At 43.0% G+C, this 23630-nt stretch overlaps 1 pseudogene across 1 annotated transcript; it reads right to left on the bottom strand.

The window, feature by feature from the left end:
- Positions 1-13878: 13878 nt before the first annotated feature.
- Positions 13879-14545, bottom strand: LOC704510 (large ribosomal subunit protein eL29-like; annotated as a pseudogene). Its single transcript, XR_013396952.1, has one exon. The product of XR_013396952.1 is annotated as a large ribosomal subunit protein eL29-like (transcript).
- Between the last annotated feature and the right edge of the window lie 9085 nt (positions 14546-23630).

Raw genomic sequence — 23630 nt, forward strand, 5'->3', positions numbered from 1 at the left:
GAAAACAAGTTGAAGTATTGGAATTAGTAAATGTTTAAATTCCCTAAAATGTAACCCTACGTCAACTGGCAAGGCAATCCAATCTTCATAAATACATACAAAATTTGTATTTGATGTGGGCACATTGTAAGGTTTTGGTAATGTCTGATGGAACCTCTAGCAGTAAGCATTTCCAGCTTCTAGAAAGAACAGGAAACTCTGATGGGTTTATACTGATAGGATATAGAAGGTGGGAAAAGACAATGAGGTCAAGAAAAGTTCAGGCATTGTGGAATAGTAATGATGAATCTAGAGATTCCCAGCCAGAAAACAGGAGCCTAGTTTCTAGTTCCTTCTCTTCTAGGAACCTGAGGAAACCTGTAACATCGTTTCTGAATGCTAGGACGTAAGAGGTTCATCCAAAAAAAAATGCAGGCTACGATGTGGTGATATCTTGCCAGCTGAAATAGTCAAGGATGCCCTGTGTAGATCAAGTGGGTCCAGGAGGGGAAGAGCTTGGGAAAGAGGAAGATGGAACTCCGCTGAGAAGGAAGCAAACAAGTGGAAGGAAAACAAGTAGAAGTAGGAGGCCCCACCAGGCCTCCCAAGATAGCCAAGCAGGAAGCTAACCAGGAGCAAAAAAGGGAAATTCACCCATGTATGTGTCAAATTCTGCGCCAGGTGCTCTACCGGTGTTATCTCTTTGATCCTTGCAAGGTTCCTAAGACACAGGTACTCTCCTTATCAGTTGTCACAAATGAGGAAACTGAGACTCAATCCTAGGAGGGGGCTCTTGGCAATTCATTCACATAGTCCTTGAACAAATATTCATCGAGCAGATAGTCTGTACCAGGGGGTATCTGTCTAGAGTCTTTTGTCATTTACAAAACACTTTCAGAAGAATTTTTGCTTGAATATCACTGGAACTCTGCGAAGCAGGAAAATAACATCATCCATGTTTTACAAAAAATTAAGAATCTGGTTCGGAGTTTTTTTCTTCTTCTTCTTCTTCCCAAGATGGAGTCTTGCTCTATCGCCCAGGCTGGAGTGCAGCAGCACAGTCTGAGCTCACTGAAACTTCCATCTCCCAGGTGCAAGTGATTCTTCTGCCTCAGCCTCCTGAGTAGCTGGGACTACAGGTACATGCCACCATGCCCGGCTAATTTTTGTATTTTTAGTAGAGATGGGGTTTCACCACGTTGACCAGGCTGGTCTCATCCTGACCTCGTGATCTGCCCACCTCGGCCTCCCAAAGTGCTGGGATTACAGGTGTGAGCCACCGCGCCTGGCCTGGTTCAGGATTTCTAGCCTGGGCACTGTTGATATTTTGCTCCACATAACTCTCTGTTGGAAGAGGCTGTCCTGTGCATTGTGGGATCCACATCCCTTGCCTCTACCCACTAGGTGCCCAACAGCACTCCCACCTGCGTCACAAGTTGGGATGCCAAAAATGTCTCCAGACACTGTCAAATGTCTGGAAGCAAAATGACCTCCAGTTGAGAACCACTAATCTAGTTGAATAACTTACTTAAGGTCAACTGATTTTAACATAGAGAATTTAGAATTTGACCCTCATTTTCTGGCTTCGTGCCAGGGCTCTGCCACAAAACTGTAGCTTCCTTTAGAGAATCTAAATTTATCTCCTTTCTTCTAGGCAAGCTGATCAGAAAAATCTCATAGACATCAATTTGAGAAATTTTTATTGAGAACCTACTATGTGCCTGTGTTCTAGGAACTCAGGGCACAAGGTATAAAAGACAAACAAGGTGTCTACTCTCCTTCTAATTGGAGAAATAGATAATAAAATAATAAGTATGTCAGGCGGGGTGGCTGTAATTCCAGAACTTTGGGAGACTCAGGCAGGCAGATCACTTGAGGTCAAGAGTTTGAGACCAGCCTGGCCAACATAGTGAAACCCCATCTCTACTAAAAATACAAAAATTAACCAGGCACGGTGGCATCCAGTTGCATTGGAGGCTGTAGTGATTTGAAATCATGCCACTGCACTCCAGCCTGGGTGACAGAAGGAGACTACATCTCAAAAATAAAATAATAAGTAAATACATTAGCAAGATCATTTCAGGTAGTTCTATGGGGAAATTAAAAGGATAATGGCATAGATTGGGATGAGGAAGAGTAAGGAGGCTCACTTTAAACAGGATGGTCAATGAAGGTCTCTAACGTTTCAGCAGCTGCCATAAGACTGATGCGGAAAGAGCCTTGGGAAGAGTGTACCAGGCCCAGGATCTGGTCAGTGCAAAGATCTTAAGGCAGGAAGGAGTTTGAAGAATTAGAACAGTGTTTTTCAAACTTCAGCATGTAACTAATCACCTGATGGACTGGTTAAAACACAGACTGCCAAATCCCACCCCTAGGATTTCTGATTCAGTAGACCTGGTGTGGCCCAAGAATTTGCATTTCTAACAACTTCCCAGGCAAGGCTGATGCTGCAGATCCAGGGACCATTGTCTGATACCCACTGAGTTAAAGCATCAGCAAATAAAGTTAATCGTGTCTAGAGTATAATGAGTGCAGGAACAAGGGGCAAGAGATGAGATCAGAGAAGTTGCAGGAACCTTGGCATGCCCTGGCACCACAGGCCAGGTGATGTGTTGGATTTTATTTTAGGAGTGGGAAGGCCTTGGAGGATTTCAAGGAGGGGAATGATATGATCTCATTGCAATTTTCAACAGCTCACCCCTAGCTGTTGCTAGGGTAGGGAGTCAAGTTTATTTATCTAGTACATATCTTCAAAAGTCTTTATTTCTAATAAATTCCATCTACATTCCTGTATAATGTTACAATAAGGACTTTTGCAAACCTGGATAGCAAGTCAGACGGAGAAGGGAAACTTCAAATCTTATTTTTAATGATACCGACACCATGACAACCAGAGTCAAGATAATTAGCCCTCGTCACTGGACAATTAGCCAGTGATTGCTCATTAGCAAGACAGCGCGTTTAGTATTTATCAAAACTGTGCATTTAAGCTGAGACTTTTGTCTCTGATGTTAATTCTGATGTTTGACATACTGACATGCTATTCTAATGCATATTTGGCTGTGCTTTTCATGTGTGTTTAACAACTTGGAATGAGCTACTTTTTCCAGTGATAGGACAGCCTCTTGTGGGTGTTTTCTGAGGGACAAATGGTGACAAGAAATTACCCTTCTCATCTAAGTCAGGATGCCATCATAGGATTCTCATAAAAGTTTTACTGACCCCTAGTGGAAGATACAGAAGCTCTACCCTGCTTGCTTATCTTGTTACCTTCTGTTTTCTCTAAAGATTTTCCTAAAGAATGTGTGTGCCACAGAGCCCCTGCCTTGTAGGGACTCACACTCCAGGAGGAGAAACAGACATGGAAAGAAATAATCACCATAAAACTGGCTCTGTGCTGTAATTTACAAGGGAAGGAAGTGGCTACATTTGTGCGGGTCCTTATTAACATTTGTAGATCCATTTATAGATGGAGTCACTGGAAGAAAATGAGAAATGAAAATGTCAACTATTGAAGGTGATGAAATCAGGAAGTCACCCACAACTCATATACATTTTCCTCGTTGGATTTTAACACTTTTTATTATGCAATTGTCTGCCAACAGTGCCTTGACTTCTTTTTTCTTCTTTTTAAACTTCTGATACCTCACAGAATGAAGCTTCTCTTACTTGATGTCAACTGAATATTTTTTATCATCTGGCACTTCTGTGCAACTATGGTACAATAATTATTGGTGCTTACAATGATAATCATGAGACCCTGGAAGGTCTTAAAGTACCTGCCAACTCACTCAAGTGAGGTTAAATCACGTCCAGTCCTACTTCAGTGAGTTAAGTGCGTTTTATGATAGTCTAAATCATTTATAGTTGGTGATCTGTGTATAGTATATGGGCTAACTTGTTATTAGCACACGAATAAGAGGGACCATAGAGCTAGTTATCCAAATGATCCCTGAATGCTCCAAGGTTGTTTCTTTGGTTGAATTTCCTCTATTTCTCTGAATCCTGGTTTCTTGAGATGTTTAGAACAAGTTTCCAGGTCATTTTCACCATGCTTGTAGCCTTTCTAAATAGGTAAAAGTGTATACATATATCTACAAAAGTCTGCATGGCTGGGAACTCTCGTCTACGTAAGCCATTATTCTGAAAACTTGCAGTCTATACAAACTAAGCTATTCCTCCGATTATACACTCTGCATGACATTAGGCCAGCCCCAGAATACTAACCTCCCAGCTATTCTAAGTCAACTTCTGCCACTTCAGACACTTGCATTCTTCATTTCCCAGCCATTGATCACATTGTAAAAGTGCAGGCGACTCAGGAACTGTAAAGAGAAAGGTATAAAGAAGACTAAATATATTTTGACATATTTATATGTAAATTTCATCATAGGCCTTGTCTCTTTGAAAATCTGAATATTTAAACTTCACTAAAGCAGACCAGAAATATACATTCTGCCTTTAAGTAAGCCCTGAGAAGGGAATTGTCCTCAGAAGCATAATTCATCGTTCTCTAATTGTTCTCTCCTACTGAGGATTTTAACCTATGATAGCCTACCCTGGCTGCTGGCCCAATAATTCCTCATGACACGGGGAAAATGCAGACTTTAGTCCTGTTTAAGACTGGATAAGCCTGGTTCCTTTCTTGTTCATTTTGGCCTGTGGAGACTTGTTGCTAATGGGAACTGTCCATCAAAGACTGCTCTAGGCTCAACACGGACAGTCCCCACTGCTTTGTAAAGCTTCCCCTTCCCCTGCTTCTTGACCCTCTCCACCTCTACCCCCGACCAACTTCTCTCCCTAAGCTCTGATCTGACCTGTCACCGCCCCTTCCCCAACTTTGACTAGTCTGATCTTGGAATTCCTTGCAACAGGAACTGTCAGTTGCTGTAAATTACATGCCACCTTGACAAGGAGAATGCTAATCTTTGAAGGGTTTAGGAAGAGACTACCAAACTTGTTTTGTAGGTGAGAACAAGCTCCCTAGTCAATTGGAGGAGATGTGACTTTCTACCGCGCTATGGACTCCCTTTCTCCCAAACAACGTGGGACCCCTGGGCAGGGGAAGGGCCCACAATGAATAAACTACCACTTGCTTGACCACAGCCCACTTCCTATGCTCATGGACGAGATCTCCTGCCTGCAGCCTTGAAAAACCTTTCAGATATTTCTCAACCTGGTCTGGTGTTATAGTGTCAGAGAGTTGTTCAACTGCGTACACTTTAATTTGTGCAGAATATTTACTTAATGAACTGGATTTCTTTGGAGACAGGAGAGAATAGTGGTTAAACACAACAGTATTGGAGTCTGACTGCCTGCATTCAGTTGTGGCTCTATGCCACACTGGCTCTGACTTTAGGCAAGTTACTTAAGAGCTCTAAGCCTCAGTTTCTTCATTTGCCCCTACCCGAAAAAGAATAATGATGACTACTTCAGATGCATATGAGATAATGCATATAAAACATTTAACACCTTGCCCGCATCCTGGAGGAGGTACTCAGTAAATGTGGGTGTTTTTTTTAATTTAATTTTTTTTTTTTTGAGATGGAATCTCACTTTGTCACCCAGGCTGGAGTGTAGTGGCACGATCTCAGTTCACTACAACCTCCGCCTCCTGGGTTCAAGCAATTCTCCTGCCTCAGCCTCCTGAGTAGCTGAAATGACAGGTTCCTGTCACCATGCCGAGATAATTTTTGTATTTTTAGTAGAGGCAGGGTTTCACTATGTGGCCAGGCTGGTCTCAAACTCCTGACCTCAAGTAATCCACCTGCCTAGGCCTCTCAATGTGCTGGGATTACAGGCGTGAGCCACCGTGCCTGGCCAGTAAATGTTAACTATTATGATGTCCTCTCACTCTCCCATCCCTTCCCAAATCTCTGGCAGACCCTTAAAGTGACTGGGTTTCACATACTGGTTTTTCAGCAGTTACATCTTCCAGAATTTGAATTAATGTCTGTCATAATTAAGACGGACATTTCAGCAAATCATGCTGAAGTGCTGCAGTGGCTGTGAAAGGACATGTTCATTCATCCATTTACCCATTCAGTAACAAATATTTATTGAATACCTACTGTGTCCCCTGGTATGCATCATGGTGCGTGAAAGACCAAGTCTGAGTCCTTAGAGACTGTGAAGTCTACCCAGGGAGACAATGGTGAACAGAGAAATGAACAAGTAAGTGCTAAATGCTAGTACTGCTCAGGAAATGAAACGGGCTCTGAAATGGAGATACTATTTAAACACAGTAAACAGGAAGACTTCTCTGAGGAGGCATTTAGGCAGGGACATGAAGGATAAGAAGGAGCCAACATTGAAAGGATTAGGGGGAAGAATCTTTCAGAGAAAGGGAAAAGCAGATGCAAACACCCTAAGGTGAGCTGAACTGAGCTGAGCTGCCTGGTCTAGAAGCAGAAAACAGAACCAAGTGGCTAGAGCCTTGTGAATGAGATACCCAGGCCCTGCATTTGTGCAGCTCCTGTCTGAAGAGGCTGTTCGTGGTAGTAGGTTTGTCCGTTGTCCAGATGAAAAGGAAGCTCTAGAGATTCAGAAAGACTGAGGTGAGGGGCTTGGGGGATGCAAACCCAAATCTTCTATTCTTTTCCAACCCCTAACTACCCGATTTACTGAGCTTTGCATTAATGCTTTCATCCAGGATAAAATTGACCTCTTCTGGGCTCCACTTCACTCTGTGGGCAACTCAACTGTAGCATCTTTAAACCATTACTGTGTCCATTCTTTTATATGGCCGTCTACCTATAGGACACACAGTGCCAAGAGAAGTGGATTATGTCTACTGAATCCCTGTAACTCCAGCATCTAGCACAATACCTACCCTTAGTTGGGGGCCTTATAAATGTTTGTTGAATGAATGAATCATCACTGAATTTATTGTGCTTGCTGTTGCCAGGCAATATGCTAAATGCTTTAAATATATTAACCCAATTAATTCTCTTTACAACTCAGAAGGTATGTACTGTTCTTAGCAACATTTTACAGAAGAAATTAAAGCCCAGAGTGGTATGTAATTCACTTGAGCTCTTACAGCTGAGAAGTACTCGAGCTGGGATTTGAACTTAGTCAGTCTGGCTCAAAAGCCCTTGCTCTTAACTTTGTCCCAGCAGTGCTTCTCAAACTACTGTCCATGAGAATCACCTGCAGGACCTGTTAAAATACACTTTCCAGGGACTCACTTTGCTTTGCAGAATTTCCTTTTTTTTTTTTTTGAGACAGAGTTTTGCTCTTGTCACCCAAGCTGGAGTGTAATGGCGCAATCTCAGCTCACTGCAACCTCCACCTCCCAAGTTCAAGCGATTCTCCTGCCTCAGCCTCCGGAGTAACCAGAACTACAGGCACGTGCCATCACACCTGGCTAATTTTTTGTATGTTTAGTAGAGATGGGGTTTCACCATGTTGGCCAGTGTGGTCTTGAACTCCTGACTTCAGGTGGTCCGCCTGCCTCGACCTCTTAAAGTGCTGGGATTACAGGCATGAGCCACCATGCCCGGCCACTTTGCAGAATTTCTGATTCAGTAGTTGTATTAGTTACCTAGTTATCACCTCACAGTTTCTGTGGGTCAGGAATCTGGACACTGCTTAGCTGGGCACTCTAGTGCAGAGTCTTTCACAAGGCTGCAGTCTACATGTTAGGTGCTGCAGTCACCTCACGGCTTGACTCCGGGAGGAACCAATTCCAAGCTCATGCCCACGGCTGTTGGTGGACTTCGGGTTCTCACTGGCTGTTGGCAGGAGATGTCAGCTTTTTGCCACATGGGCCTCCCCAAAAGGCTGTTCCCAATGTAGCAGATGGTTTCCCTCACAGCAAGTGAGGGAGAGTGTGGGACCAAGACGGCAGCCAAATCCTTTTGTAACCTCATCTTAAAAATGACATCTCGGCCAGGCGCAGTGGCTCACATCTGTAATTCCAACATTTTAGTAGGCCTAGCGGGGACAGGTCACTTGAGGTCAGCAGTTTGAGACCAGCCTGGCCAATATCGCAAAACCCTGTCTCTACTGAAAATACAAAAATTAACTGGGTGTGGTGGCGTGTGCCTGTAATCCCACCTACTTGGGAGACTGAGGCAGGAGAATCGCTTGAACCCTGGAGGTGGAGGTTGCGGTGAGCCGAGATCGCACCACTGCACTCTAGCCTGGGCGACAGAGTGAGACTCCATCTCATTAAAAAAAAAAAAAAAGAAAAAAGACATTTCATCACACTTGCCTAGTCTTAGAAACTTCCCACCACCCTAGGTATGGGGTGGACCTGAGAATGTGTATTTTCTTAAATGTATTAAATAAATTCAAAAATTTATAAAACTATAGTCCAGGGTGGGGGGCTGGATCCTCCACATCTACGGGTTTTATCTGGAGTACTTTATGCAGTGGCTAGGAATGTGTATTTCGACAAGCCCTCAAGTCATGATGATCCCGACAGTGGAGGACTGCTTTGAGCAGCACCAGCATACTACACTGACTATGTCAATGAGTGAAGGAACAAATGAAACAAATGAATCAAGGATCCTTGGCTGGGCGCAGTGGCTCACACATGCAATCCCAACACTTTGGAAGGCTGAGACCAGAGGATTGCTTGAGCCCAGGAGTTTGAGACTAACCTGGGCAACACAGTGAGACCTCGTGTCTAAAAAGTAATTTAAAAATTAGCTGGATGTGGCGGCACACACCTGTGGTCCTAGCTACTCTGGAGACAGAGGCGAGAGGATCACTCAAGTCCAGGAGGTCCAGGCTGCACTGAGCTGTGATCTCACCAGTGCACTCCAGCCCGGGCAACAGAGGGAGACCCTGTCTCTAAATAAATAAATAAAATAAAAATGAAAACAAAAAGCCTATTATTGACTGGATCATATATCACATTGTCACAGGGTCTTTCTTCTCCTTGACTGTTTTCACTGCCACTTGCATTCCCACAGGCACCTGTCAAGATTTGTCAAGAAGGTGACTATGACCCTAGGAAACCAGGTGTTCACTAGGTCATGAAAATGGTGGGCTCACCTGAAATGGATACATCCTGTCTTCCATTTCTCACAAGTCTTACCTCCAGGAGCCATAAAACCTTTCCCTGACAGCCAAACCTTGCCTGGTGAGTTATAGACTCACAGAGCAGGGAGGAATAACTTCAAGAGGTTCCCTTTCCTGCTTCCTGCTTTTAAGAAGGTATAATAAGACAAGCAAATTTTCATTCTACTGGGGTCCTTAAGAGCCTGACCAGAGAGTGGCTTCCAAATTAAAGCAGATTTGTTCTTCCTGCCTAAATCAGACAGGACTCCCCAGTTGGTCTTCCCTTGAAGCAACTTCTCTGACCTGGCTTCCTAAACACCGGCTGTGTTTGACCCCCTGCTGCCTGATGAGAAGTGGATGGGCTCTGGAATGCTGGTCCCAGCTCTTACTGAGGACTCAAGAGACAAGCAGCATACACTTCCCCTGCCCTGCCTGAAAGGAAGAGTGTTTGCTGGAGCTGAACAGCTGCTTGGGGTGCAGGGAGGCGAATGTTACTAAATATATGTTCTTATTGTACATTGGTGTGTCAAGAAAAATTATATCTCCTTGTTCTCCACTTGGGTGTTCTTAAAAAAAAAATTCCATACACAAGCACAGGGCACCTCTCAACTCCTGGCCCCTGCATGAAGAATCTGATTGCAGCCTAATTTGTTTTTCTTCCCACACCCTTAAAATAAAAGCCCTCTTCCTCTTGTCACATTCTGACAGCTTCCAGTGCATTCTACCACTCCCGTTACACACAAGGCTTGGGTCTCTGAGTCTCTTTGCCTCCCAGGCTTGCTTTCAACACCAGCCTTTCTTAGGGTGGGACTCAGGGTAGCAAGCTTGAGACGGCCAGGGGAGTCTTTAAAATGTGTCCATGAAGCCAGGTGCAGTGGCTCATGCCTGTAATCCCAGCACATTGGGAGGCTAAGGATGGTGGATTACCTGAGGTCAGGAGTTTGAGACTAGCCTGGTCAACATGGTGAGACCCAATCTCTACTAAAGTAAATAAATAAATAAATAAATAAATAAATAAAAATTAGCTGGGCATGGTGGTGCATGCCTGTAATCCCAGCTACTCAGGAGGCAAGGCTGGAGAATCGGTTAAACCTGGGAGGCAGAGATTGCAGTGAGTTGAGATTGCTTCATTGCACTCCAGTCTCGGCAACAAGAATGAAACTTCATTTCAAAAAAACAAAAAAGAAAAGAAAAAAAGTGTGCGCATGAGTCTCTTTAAATTGCATGGATAAGGCCAGGCGCGGTAGCTCACACCTGTAATCCCAGCACTTTTGGAGGCAGAGGCAGGCGGATCACCTGAGGTCAGGAGTTCGAGATCAGCCTAGCCAACATGGTAAAACCTCATCTCTACCAAAAATACAAAAATTAGCTGGGCATGGTGGCACATGCCTGTAATCCCAGCTACTTGGGAGACTGAGGCATGAGAATCACTTAACCTGGGAGGCAGAGGATGCAGTGCATCGAGATTGTGCCACTGCACTCCAACCTGGGTGACAGAGCGACTCTCTGTCTCGAAAAAAAAGAAAAGTGCGTGGATATGATTATATGTGTATGTGTGCAAATGTGTGGCCCTAAGTCAGATCATTATTATTATATTGATTGGAATGTTTCCATCAGGAACTCAGTTACTGATTTGAATGTAGCACTGAGATTCTTCCCTTAATTGAAAAGAAAGTGGCTTGTTCCAGTTGGTCTTTTAATCCAAGGTAGAAAATTGATTTTCAGATTTATGAGGACCAGGCTCCTGAGTATTCTCTTAGCCACCAATATGGAATTGACAAGGCTCCACGACCATTACTTTCATTCCCTTCAAGCCCATTCTAGTTTCTTCTTTTTTGTTTTTAACTTACACTGGGAACCAGAATTGCCCTACCTACTTGCCACATAATGGTAGGCAATAAAATTTTTTTTTTGACTGAACAGCTAAGTGAATAAACCCATATTCTCAAGAAAAGCTAATTAAAATAAAATAGGGTAGATATATTGCCTAAGCCAAGTCCTGCTTTAAGACAAACTGGCCTATTAAAATATGACAAAATGAATCGATCTTGGCAATGGTTATTAATGCTGTAAAGGAATCTGTATTGAATGAAAAGCTTCCTTTCCGTGTGAAGTTCCTTCTTCTTCAGGTGGAGTTGATTATTTTGACTGATATGGCTCATCCTGGGACCTTGTTCATCCTCTGTAGTAATGCTGCTCCCATCTGTGCTTATGTGTGGACACTTATTTATTTATTTATTTATTTATTTATTTTTGAGACAGGGTCTCACTCTGTCCCTCAGGCTTGAGTGCAGTGACACAACTATGGCTCACTGCAGTCTCAACCTTCCAGGCTCAAGCGATCCTCCCACCTCAGCCTCTCAAGTGGCTGGGACTACAGGTGTACCACTAACGCCTGGTTAATTTTTGTGTTTTTTGTAGAGACAGGGTTTTGCCATGTTACCAAGGCTGGTCTTCAGCTCCTGGGTTCAAGCGATCCTCCTGCCTCAGCCTCCCAGCGTTGAGATTACAGGCGGGAGCCACGTTTTTTTCCAATTACTGATTTGCATACTAGAAGTCTCATAAGGAGCATTAACTTTGTGAGAACCAGGATGATCTGTTTTTTACCCCAGTTTCCTGGATACTTAGCAAGTGCTCATTAAATGTGTATTGAATGAATGAGTGAAGGATGAGCGAATTCCTCTAGTAATGCAATGTAATATACTGTAATGCAATTTAATTTCGAGAGGAAAGTTTGGGAAAGGAGAAGAAAAATTTTAAATTAAACTAAAGGGTTGGAAACAAATACAACCTGAAAATTAATCCTTTTGATAAATCATCTTTGAAATATGCAGGCCAATAGGAAAATGGAATTTTCTTTACAATAGATTTATTTCTGTTCATATTTCAGTGCTGCTTGTAATCTGGAAAGGTAGGCACACATTTAGAATTACCACATGGTTTCTATAAGCCCATTTGCCTTATTCTCAGTAGGTTTACCACTGGCTGGAACTCATTTTCAAGGCTAAATCCTTCACCCAAGTATTCAATTTATTTGGCTCTAGAGAGAGGTCATTAGCTTTCCCGGGATACATGTCCCTGCAGTAATGAAGTAGCCTCATGGCCAAGAAACCAAAATCCAGTCCTGCATCACAGCCATCTCCCTGGCCCTGCCCTGCCCTGCTGAAGTGGCGGGACTTAGAGGCAAGCTGCCAAGGCTCAAGGCTGGATGTGTGCACGTGTCTCCTCCGGCTTCATGGCCAATATCATCAATAAAGTGCTTCCCACTTTAAACCTTTTAAAATAAAAGTTTCTCTTGGAGATGAGAAAAGATGAAATTTGCTATAAAACTATATGGTCAAAGAATACCAGCTTTACCCTTCAGAAGCTGGAATTTTTTGCCTCCATTACCTCTGAAGTCTAAGAGTGATTAAGCAGCATTGCTACCACTCGTGGTAAACAGAAAAATGTCTTCTGCCTCTTCCTCTTCCAAATGCAGGTACGTGTCTAGCCAACCATGATGTGAATAAAACGTCCTTGCTGGAAGGGATCTGCATTTCTTTATATGTCTTGCCTTCCTGCAGGGGTGACTTTCAGTGTCCGGCAGGTAAACAGTAAATTACACATTTTCAAAAGTTTCTAATTTAATATCTGAAATGATTATGAAGAGCAAACTTTAAAAAACAGATCAAAATAGGATACTAAAGAGAGTTGTAACATTTTCTTTCTCTGGCTTGTTTCTGATGCGAGTAACAGCATATCCAAACTAAGAGTGGCTTAAACAAAAGGTCTGATCAGTAGCTTCTCACTTAACAGGTGGTCTAGAGATTGGCATTGGTTGGGGAAGCAGATTGGAAATATCATAAAGAGTATAGAGTTTTTCAGATTTCCCATTTTGTATCTTTAATGTGTCAGTGATGTCTGCACTAATGCTACCCCATCTCCAAGCATCTTTGTTACCCCAACTAAAAGCAAGAAGAAAGGGAAGTGACAGCAGCTTCTGTTTGTGCTTTCTTATCAAAGACAAAATTGTTTCAGAATACTCACCCTTCCAGCATTGCCCAAAAACAGATCACACGCCTAACTACCACCAGCAAAAGAGAATGCAATGACCACGACTTCGATGGTCAATAATCCACCAGAGCAAAGCCTGCTTTCCCCAGCAGATTACTGCTCAATACCCAAACACAATTAGTATTGTGTTAGCAAGGAAGAAGGGTGGGATATTGAATAGGCCACGGATGGTTTCTTCTGTGCAGGTTTGTTACAAAGGTATATTGTGTGATGCTGAGGTTTTGGGTACAATTGAGCCTGGCACCCCTGTACTAAGCATAGTACCCAATAGGTAGTTTTTCAGTCCTTGTCCTGCTCTCTCTCTCTTCCCTCAAGTAGTCCCTAGTGTCTCCTGTTGCTGTCTTTATGTCCATGTGTGCCCAATGCATAGCTCCCAGTCATAAGTGAGAACACGCAGTATTTGGTTTTCTGTTTTTGCATTAGTTCACTTAGGATAATGGCCTCCAGCTGCATCCATGTTGCTGCAAAGAACATGATTTTTCTCTTTTTTATGGCTGTGCAGTATTCCATGGTATGTATGTACCACATTTTCTTTATCCAATGCACTGTTGATGGGCACCTAGATTGATACAATGTCTTTGCTACCAATTCAGCTTTTAAACATTGGTTAACAAGAAACCAAAACCAAATTTGGATGAGAGTCATACCATTGTCCCCTAGTGCATCATAAAACAGGAGCAGATGCCATTTTGTGGGGGAGCTTTTGGGTAGACATAATTATCTTGTAAGATCTATTATTCTGAGGTCTAGTTGCTTCTTAGGTCTACAGGGTGTCTAGTTTTTGAGTATACTGTATTTCTTCCCTTTTTGTAAATTTAAATTAAAATGAATGTATTTTTTTTTTCCCTGCCTCAGGTTTATTTGTACAAATAGCACAGGAGGACCCCAGCCCCATGCAGATGGCAGCCCAGAGGTGGGGGTGGGGGGGTCGCACCAGTCCTTCTGTCCTCACGTTGGCAGACAGAGATACCTACTCTGTAGCCTTTGTAGTGGCCTGGGCACCTTTGGGAGCCTGAGCTGGAATTGAAGCTGGAGCTGCAGCCTGGGCCTTGGTTTGATCCTTGGCCTTGGCCTTTGGCCAGCACAGCCGGAGCCCCTTGGCAATGCGAGCACGAGCACGCTTCCCAAGCTTGGGGTGGGCAATGTAGGCAAGTCAATCAAGCTTGCCGCTGACACCCTTTGGGATCTTGGGCTTAACCTCCTTGGGCTTTACGAGGGCCTTGACAGCCTCGGCACGTGCACTCATGGCCTTGGCATTGTTGGCCTGCATCTTCTTTAGGCCCTTCTTGTTGTGCTTCTTGGCAAAGCGCATGTTCCTCAGGAACTTGGGGTCCACCCCCTTAAGAGATTCGTATCTTTGTGATCGGGGTTTCTTGATGCCATTTCTGTGCCATTTTCGGGACTGGTTGTGTGTGGTATGGTTCTTGGACTTGGCCATGTCTGCACCTTCAGCCGCGGCTCCCCGAATGTATTTTTTGAAAGCCATTTTAGTATTACCCATATAGCTTCCATTCATCTTCATTCAAGAAAAGCTTTTTTGACCAAGGTAATCCAGACTCAGGAACAGACATGAACTTATACCTGTATCTCTATCTATAGTCATGACATTATCAATACCAGTATCTTTCCCCTCAGCTCATCCTCTTCCTAATTTTATTGCGTGCTTCCAAAATGAAGGCTATACGTAGAAGTCAGGAAGAGCTGAATTTCCAGATGACTAGGAGTAGTAGAAAGAACACATGAAATTCTACAATTAATGTTGATTTGTTTGCTTCCTTGGAGTAACACCTCCTCTCATTAAAGAACAGCCTTATTACCCATTGTGAGAAGAAAATGGCCTCACAAAGGTGAGACACTATGTGGTATGGTCAGCTTCCAACAAGTTTTATTTATTGCTATCTTGATAACAAAAATAATTCCAGTTCTGAAAATTTATATTTTTAAAAGTTACATAGTACTGTAGAAAATTCAGGAAACATAAATAAGTGAAGAGAAGATAACCATTATCCCATTATAATGGATATGGGTATACTCCTATACCCATTATCAAGTGATAATGTCAATATTTCCACATATACACTTACAATATTTTTCCATTCAAATCTTTGCATTTTTAAATAAAAGTGAGATCATATAAAATAATACTGTTTGCAATCAAAATTCTCTCTCTACAATATATTTCACACATTACCATATTGATATATACCGTTGTACTGAGTGGTTCGGTGTGTTCATAGTTGCTCTACATTTTACTCAAGCTATTCCCCTATGGATACATACATTATGAAGGTATTTCTACATGAAAAAGAACCCTGTGGTTCAGAACTTTGCAACATTCAAAGTTTTTCATTCTCTGGTGAGTACTCCCCATTTACAGCAGGGCCCCCAATTCTGCAATGGGGAATGCACAACCCCAGAGCATTCTTTCAATTTCTTCCAACCCCTTCTTTGTTAGTGTGAGTCTTGGTACTAGTTCCATGCTGAACTGCTCTTATCCTCAATTCAAGTTTCCAGAGCATTTTGAGCATTGGAAGATCCACTCCCCACAACTGCTTCATAGTAGCTCGGGCAGAACCTGAAGGAGTATCTAGCAAATGTGACAATATCGGCACTGTTCATAGGGATTTTCTAGAACAAGTGCTCCTGTAAACCTGGGTGGAATTCCCTGGGCCCTGAATTACAAACCGTGAATTCAAAGCCACAGCAACACCTGCTGCATCCAACAGCTCTTAGGAGCTACTTCCTAGAGCCACTCTGAATTCTCCAGAGCCTTTCCATCCATATTCCACCATCCCAAACATTGGAGCTGAGTGCAGGTTTTAATTCCAGGAGCTTTAGTAGATTTACTTACATATGTTTTTATTACCCAAACTGTAGTATATGCTTGAATGATTTCAGCATGTGGCTACCTATCAGGTAAACAAATATTTATTGTGGTGAAAGAATATTTATTCTGGCCGTGAGAGATGATTCTTATGGTAGCTAATATGTATATATCTTATTACTTAATATGAGTCAAACATTTTATCTGAATAATTTCCACATTGAAAAAATTGGATTTTATCTGAATCATTTCCATGTTGACAAAACTGGCATTTCACTATTATATTTTCTCCGTTTTATGTTTTCCTTTCGTTCTAGAGATCCTTATGAGTTTTAAAATATGACTATGTAAGTCAAGTACCTAGCTCAGTGCCTCATGTAGAAGGCATTCAATAAATGATATGTCCCTTTTCTCTTCTGTTTTTTTTAGGGTGTTATGGCTTTTAAAGCATTTTGATGTCCATCATTCATTTGATCTTTTTTTTTTTCTTCAACTTTTAAGTTCAGGGATACATGTGCAGGATGTGCAGATTTGTTACATAGGTAAACATGTGCCATGGTGGTTTGCTGCACAGATCAATTCATCATCCAGGTATTTTTTTTGTTTCTGTTTTTTGAGACGGAATCTCGCTCAGTTGCCCAGGCTGGAGTGCAGTGGCGTGATCTCGGCTCACTTCAAGCTCTGTCTCCTGGGTTCACTCCATTCTCCTGCCTCGGCCTCCCGAGTAGCTGGGACTACAGGCGCCTGCCACCATGCCCAGCTAATTTTTTGTATTTTTAGTAGAGATGGGGGTTTCACCTTGTTAGCCAGGATGGTCTCGATCTCCTGACCTCGTGATCCACCTGCCTCGGCCTCCCAAAGTGCTGAGATTAGAGGCGTGAATTAGCATCTATTAGCTATTCTTCCGGATGCTCTTCCCATGTCCTCATTTGATCTTCTTAACCCCGAGATGGAGGCAACACTCTCTTCATATATGTTTTATATATAAGAAAGTACTCAAATTTAGCTGTTGGTACTACTTCCTTTTTTGGATTACGAATTCTTAAAGGACAAATACCTTCCCTATGTTTCTTTTTACCAAACAGCTCAACATGTCAGGTTGAACAACTGATACATAGCAACAGTAAGATTTTATTTTTTATATTGAAGTCTACCTTAAAAGGGAGTGGTGGTTGATTTTTGCTTCCAGAAGTTTTGTTGCTGATAATATAAGACAAAGTACTCTTTCTAATGTGAATTTATGGAATGATTGCCCATAAAAAATTATTCTCCAGCTTGGAGCAATTAAAGTGGTCCCTCTTCTCTCCAAATTAATGTAATTAATACTGTAGTCCTGGTTGTTTATCATGTCTTGATAATATCACGAGGGAATGAAAATATTGGCTCTTTTATCCCCTTAAATAGCTGAGATGAAACTGTTCGAGCTCTAATGTTACAACAGCTGTTTCTCATGTCCCGGGAATATAATTGGTTGGTACTGAGGTTACTAAATTGTAAGAAATTGGCTTTGGTTTTATGCTTGCCTACTTTTGGTGGAAGGAAAGATGGGAAATGTTAGCTTTCTCTTGTAATGAAAAGGCAAAATCTTCCCCCAATGAAATGGCAGCTTCCAGGTCTCATCTGTATAATTTTCTTCAACAACCCACTGTCTCTGGGTTTGCTGGATGGCACGCCTGGGAAAGCAAGACCATTCTAGCTTCCCTGTTAATTAGCTCTCAACCCCATGCAGCTGGCTGAAATACATGCGGGTTTTCCCATGAGGGGCTTTTTCTGGAAGTCACTATAAAGTGGTCTAGTCTCCAGTGACAAATTCGATAGGGGATTTGAGACCTTAATTATCCCAAATAATTTATAGGAGCAAGATTCTTTTATCTAAATGTCTTTATCGCTTAGGACAGTTGTTCTCAATGTGTTGTTCCTAGAGCAGCACTGTCAGCATCACCTAGCAACTGGTGAAACATTCAGGCCCACTCTAGACCTACTGAACCAGAAACTCTGGAGCGGGGAGGGTCGAGCAATAGAGTCCAGCAATCTACGGTTTAATGAGCTCTCCAGGTGATTCTGATGCACAATAAACTTTGAGAACCACTAGCTTCTGGTATAACCAGGTTTTCCTGGTTTGTGGTCAGGCAATACTCATTAGTCTACTATCAGCTTGTCCACTGCTTAATCTTCATTAGTCTTCCAAGGAATCGAGTGTTCAGCAAAGGGCATACTCGCCTTCATACCAGCCTCCTCAGAGCAAACTCATTCCCTCACTCATTGTCACTCTCTTGCTCATTCTTGTCTGAGGTTGTAGGGCAGTGCCTATCAGTCTTTACTGTGCTCATGAATCATATGAAAAACTTGTTGAAAGGCAGATTCTCATCTAGGATGGCCAGAGCAGGGTCTGAGAGTGTGCATTGCTAACAAGCTTGCAGGTGCTGCTGCTGGTCCAGAAACCACACAGAGGTGACTGGTGGAGCTCATATATGTGACACCATGTATACGCTAGAGAAAATGACAACTGTAAAGGACACGTACTAGTTAATTGGTACAATATGGGAGATCTAAATAATGATGAATATTGTAACAGTTTTTCTGGTAGTTTTATTTTTATTTTTTGTTTTTTTTTTGAGACGGAGTCTTGCTTTATCACTCAGGCTAGAGTACAGTGGCACTATTTCGGCTCACTGAAACCTCCATCTCCCGGGTTCAAGCATTTCTCCTGCCTCAGCCTCCCCAGTAGCTGGGATTACAGGCACGCATCACCATGCCTGGCTAATCTTTGTATTTTTAGTAGAGATGTGGTTTCACCATGTTGGCCAGGCTGGTCTCAAACTCCTGACCTCGTGATCTGCCTGCCTCAGCCTCCCAAAGTGCTGGGATTACAGGCGTGAGTCACCATGCCTGGCCTATCAGGTAGATTCTTAAACGAGAGACTTGAATGAGGAATTTTTCCATTGCAGAAATTTTCTTCTTCTTCTTCTTTTTTTTTTTTTTGAGACAGGTTCTTGCTCTGTCACCCAGGCTGGAGTGCAGTGGTGCGATCATAGCTCACTGCAGCCTCAGCCTCCCATGCTCAAGCAATCCTCTCACCTCAGCCTCCTGAGTAGCTGGGACGATAGGCATGCACTAGCATGCCCAGCTAATTTTTTTACTTTTTTTTTTTTTTTTTTTTTTGAGACGGAGTCTCGCTCTTTCGCCCAGGCTGGAGTGCAGTGGCCAGATCTCAGCTCACTGCAAGCTCCGCCTCCTGGGTTCCCGCCATTCTCCTGCCTCAGCCTCCCGAGTAGCTGGGACCACAGGCGCCACCACCTCGCCCGGCTAATTTTTTGTGTTTTTAGTAGAGACGGGGTTTCGCTGTGTTAGCCAGGATGGTCTCGATCTCCTGACCTTGTGATCTGCCCGTCTCGGCCTCCCAAAGTGCTGGGATTAGGGGCTTGAGCCACCACGCCCGGCCAATTTTTTTACTTTTTGTAGAAAGAGGGTTTTGCCATGTCACCCAGGCTGGTCTCCAACTCTTGAGCTCAAGCAGTGGGAGGCCTGCTGCCTTAGCCTCCCAAAGTGCTGGGATTACAGGCGTAAGCCACCATGCCCAGCCCAGAAATGTTCTTTAGCTCTGCTTTTCTACTCCTTGGGTTCCTTGTGCTCCCACTCTCCTTTCTTCAACTCCTTCCCACACAACATCCTCATCCTTCCTTCCCACTCCCCCACTTTGTCCCTACTTTGTCTCCTCTCTGGTTCTTTCCTTCTGAAGCTTTATCTGGCTTCTTTGTTTTTCTTTCTTTCTTTCTTTTTTTTAGACAGAGTCTTGCTTTTGTCTCCCAGGTTAGAGTGCAGTGGCACAATCTCAGCTTACTGCAACCGCTGTCCCCTGGGTTCAAGTGATTCTCCTGCCTCAGCCTCCTGAGTAGCTGGGATTACAGGTGTGTGCCACCATGCCTGGCTGATTTTTGTATTTTTAGTAGATACAGGGTTTCACCGTGTTGGCCAGGCTCGTCTCAAACTCCTGACTTCAAGTGATCCCCCCGCCTTGGCTTCCCAAAGTGCTAGGATTACAGGAGTGAGCCACCATGCCTGGCCTATCTGACTTCTTTGTTGATACTTACATCAATTCTCATGAACTGAAAAGCCAGAGCCAAAATTTTGGAAGAGATCAAGTGGGAAAGTCATAAGGAAAACTTAAGAAGGCCTAACTTTACCACCTAAAACAGTTTATCAAGTTGTAAATCCAGATACTCACCACTGAATTCTGATTTCCCTGGTGTTCAGCATCCAATAAGCTATAGTTTTATTATCCTTTGGGCTCACCTCCTTAGATGGGAAAGAAGTCAAATATGGGCTGGGTTTTCCCATGAGCTTCCAGACTGGCAAGTTTCCTTTAACCTTTGAAAATTACTTCAAAGTTTCCCTTTGAGGAAAGCTGGTGGTATACACAGCTGATGTCTTTGCTGCTGGATCTGACTCCTTGGCTGAGCTGTAGATGTGGAAACCAGGGGAGTCACTTTAATGTTTGCTGTAAGAAAATGGCAGAAGGGGACTGTAGAAGATGTGAGGAAATAAAGCAAAAGGGTAAACAATCTGCAAGGAAGAAAACCCAGGGCTTCCTGTGTGAGTAGATTCCTAGACAGTTTCTTTCTGCCTCTTCTTCTTCCTCCATTTCTTTGGCAATAGAGGTTCCTCTGTTACTGGTAGAGGGTTTGACTGCTAGTTGTCCAGGTTCTCGGTGTTTTGAACAAAGAATTGGACAAAATGCACATCAAAGCAAGGAAGAATGAAGCAACAAAAGCAGAGTTATTGAAAATGAAAGTATACGCCACAGAGTGGGAGTGGGTTGAGCAGTGGCTCAAGGGCCCCAGTTACAGAATCTTCTGGGGTCCAAATACCCCCTAGAGGTTTCCCATTGGCCAGCTGGTGTTTACACCATGCAAATGAAGTAGTGGCCCGCAGTCAGTCCGATTGGTTGTGGAAAGCAACCGATCAGAGGCTGAAGTGAAGTTACAAAGGTTAGGCTTCTATGCAAAGCAAGACTTAGCTCCCAGTCAGAGGCTGAAAGGAAATTACAAAGTTACACTCCCATGTAAGTGTCTGATTGGTTTCCATGATTTTCCATCTGCCTTGCAAAAAAAGTTGGGAGTAGGGGGCTTTGCAAAGGGAGTAGCCTCTGGTTCTTTTGTTACTTAGGCATGGAAAGTTGGGGTTTTCCTTTCGATTCAGTTATATGAAGTCAGCGTGAAATCGGCCTCAGGTTCCCTCCCTCTGGACCCTGTTCTCCTGCCTCACTTCCTCCACCAGAATGTGCATCCCTCAGAAGTTCTTATAACTGTCCTACAGTTCTTGAGTTATATGGTTTGGAGGAGGAGTATCAGCTTAAATTAAAGAGCAGAGGTTTTCCTTCTGTGCTGTGTTTTTATGCACTTTTGACATCCCTGGACCACATTGGAAGAAGAAGAATTGTCTTAGGTCACGCATAAAGTACACTAACACTAATGACAGCTGATGAGCTGAAAAAACAAAATCGTCACAAAAACATCTCATAATGTTTTAAGAAAGTTTACAAATTTTTGTTGGGCCACATTCAAAGCCATCCAGGGCCACATACGGCTGTGGGTTGGACAAGCTTGCTAGCATGGTGCCATCCGACAAACATTAAAAATACACATGAGAAAGCATTTTTTTTTTTTTTTTTTTTTTTTTTGCTTATGAGCTAGCTTGTTCTTCCTTAACTTTTTTTTTTTTTCTTTTCATGGGACTAACATTAGAGAGGAAAATTAAATATCAATGTTAGGCAGAATGAGCCAGTAAGAAGAGGTGTGGGACAGACATGTCCTGGGAATGGAGGAATAAGGCAGAGGCTGAGACTGAAAGTAAAATCTAATTTGGGTCTTGAAGGCTAAGGAGGAGGCAGCATGGAACAGCGATAAGAACATGGATCTTAGAATGTGTATCCTGACTCTAACCTTTACTGAGTGAGTGACTCTAAGCAGGCTGAATATCTCAGTAAGATAATGTATAGAAGCACTGCTTCTATACATTCTATACATTATTATAAGTCAGAAAATACATGCAGGAAATAGAAGCCACTCTAGCGATGGTCTGGATGTTTATATGCACCCCAAATTCATATGTTTAAATCTTCACTCTCAAGGTGACAGAGTTAGTAGGTGAGGCCATTGGGAAGTGATTTGTTCAAGGGGACAGAGCCCTGATATGTGGGATTAGCGCCTTTATAAGGGAGGCTCGAGTGAGACCCCTCACCACTCCCACCATTTGAGGACACTCCTGGGAGGTGCAACCTATGAACAAGGAAGTGGGCCCCCAATAGACACCAAATATGTTGGAGCCTTGCTCTTGGACTTCCCAGCCTCCAGATGTATGAGAAATAAATTTCTCTTGTTTGTAAGTCACCTAATCTATGATATTTTGTTAAAGCAGCCTGAATGGACTAAGATGGTATTTCAATCAGAAGAGGGTTTAAAATAGAAAAATAAGTGGTTACAAAATGTAGGTGAGATGGCAGGAACTGAAGACACAGGGCCACTGATAAGCTTCAAGGCTTCTCTTGCAGCTGACACCCAGTTCAGGAGGTTGCAGGAAACCACATTCACCATCATAGCTGCCCCAGAGCCTCAAATTGGTTTTCACACCAGCTTTCTGGTGACTGCACAAGCTCCCATTTGATGAGCATGTGCATCAGCCAATACTGACACTAAGGAGAATGACCCTCTTCCATTACACTTTCTAATCTCATTAGCGTACAACTCATCGCTGGACTCTAAATTGTATCAAACTTAACAGTCAAGGAAACTGAGAATATAATTTTTAGCTTTCTGGCCCATGTGATACAAGACCAAGTGGAGGTAGAGGTGGTGGAAATGGATATTAACAACACGTAGTATAGGTATTAAGTGCAGAGATTCAAGAAATGCTAGTCTGCATAGGAGGAGCAAGTAATGTTCAGTGAAGTCAGCCCAGAGATTGGTATCAGGGTTTTGGAAGGCATTAAAATATATATCTTCCCTTTACACTGGAGAGAAGCCCAATGATAAAGGGAAATGGAAAAGAAGGAAACATAACTGGATATATTTCTCATTCACTCAATGAAAATTAACAATAAGTTTCTATTCTTTATTTTTTTTAGTTTTAGTTTACTTTTTGTAGACATTCTTGCTCTGTCACCCAGTCTGGAGGGCAGTGGCATGATCATAGCTCTCTGCAGACTGGAACTCCTAGCTTGAAGCCCTCTTCCTGCCTCAGAATCCTGAGAAGCTGTGACAACAGATACGTGCCACTGTGCCTGACTATATCTATATATTTTTAGAGATGGGAATCTCACTGTCCTGCCCAGGCTGCTCTTGAACTCCTGGTCTCAAGTGATCTTCCTGACTCAGCCTCCCAAGTAGTTGGGATGACATGCGTGAGCCACTGCACCAGGATTCCATTCTAGGATTCCATTCTATCTGGCTAAGATTCTATCCGTCTTAGGATTTCATTCTATCTGGCTACAATAATAAAGATAATATCACAGCTTGCTCACACCCTGTGGCTGGAGCCCATATCTTCTTCCCACCCACCTACCAAAAGACTGAGGCTCATTTTCCATTGGCTTTCATTCAGACTCTGTCAGTTAGGATCTTCCCTTTCCCACTCAATCCTCTAGGGTGATAAGCACATTTTCCAGCAGCTCTGGAGTCACGACTGCTTACAAAAACTGTGCCAATCCAAACAAGTCCAGCTGGAAGGTGCTGGACTTCCTTTCCTCTGCCATCTTCCCAGCTGA

This window comes from Macaca mulatta, chromosome 8 (genome assembly GCF_049350105.2).
Source record: "Macaca mulatta isolate MMU2019108-1 chromosome 8, T2T-MMU8v2.0, whole genome shotgun sequence".
Classification (NCBI taxonomy): Eukaryota; Metazoa; Chordata; class Mammalia; order Primates; family Cercopithecidae; genus Macaca; species Macaca mulatta.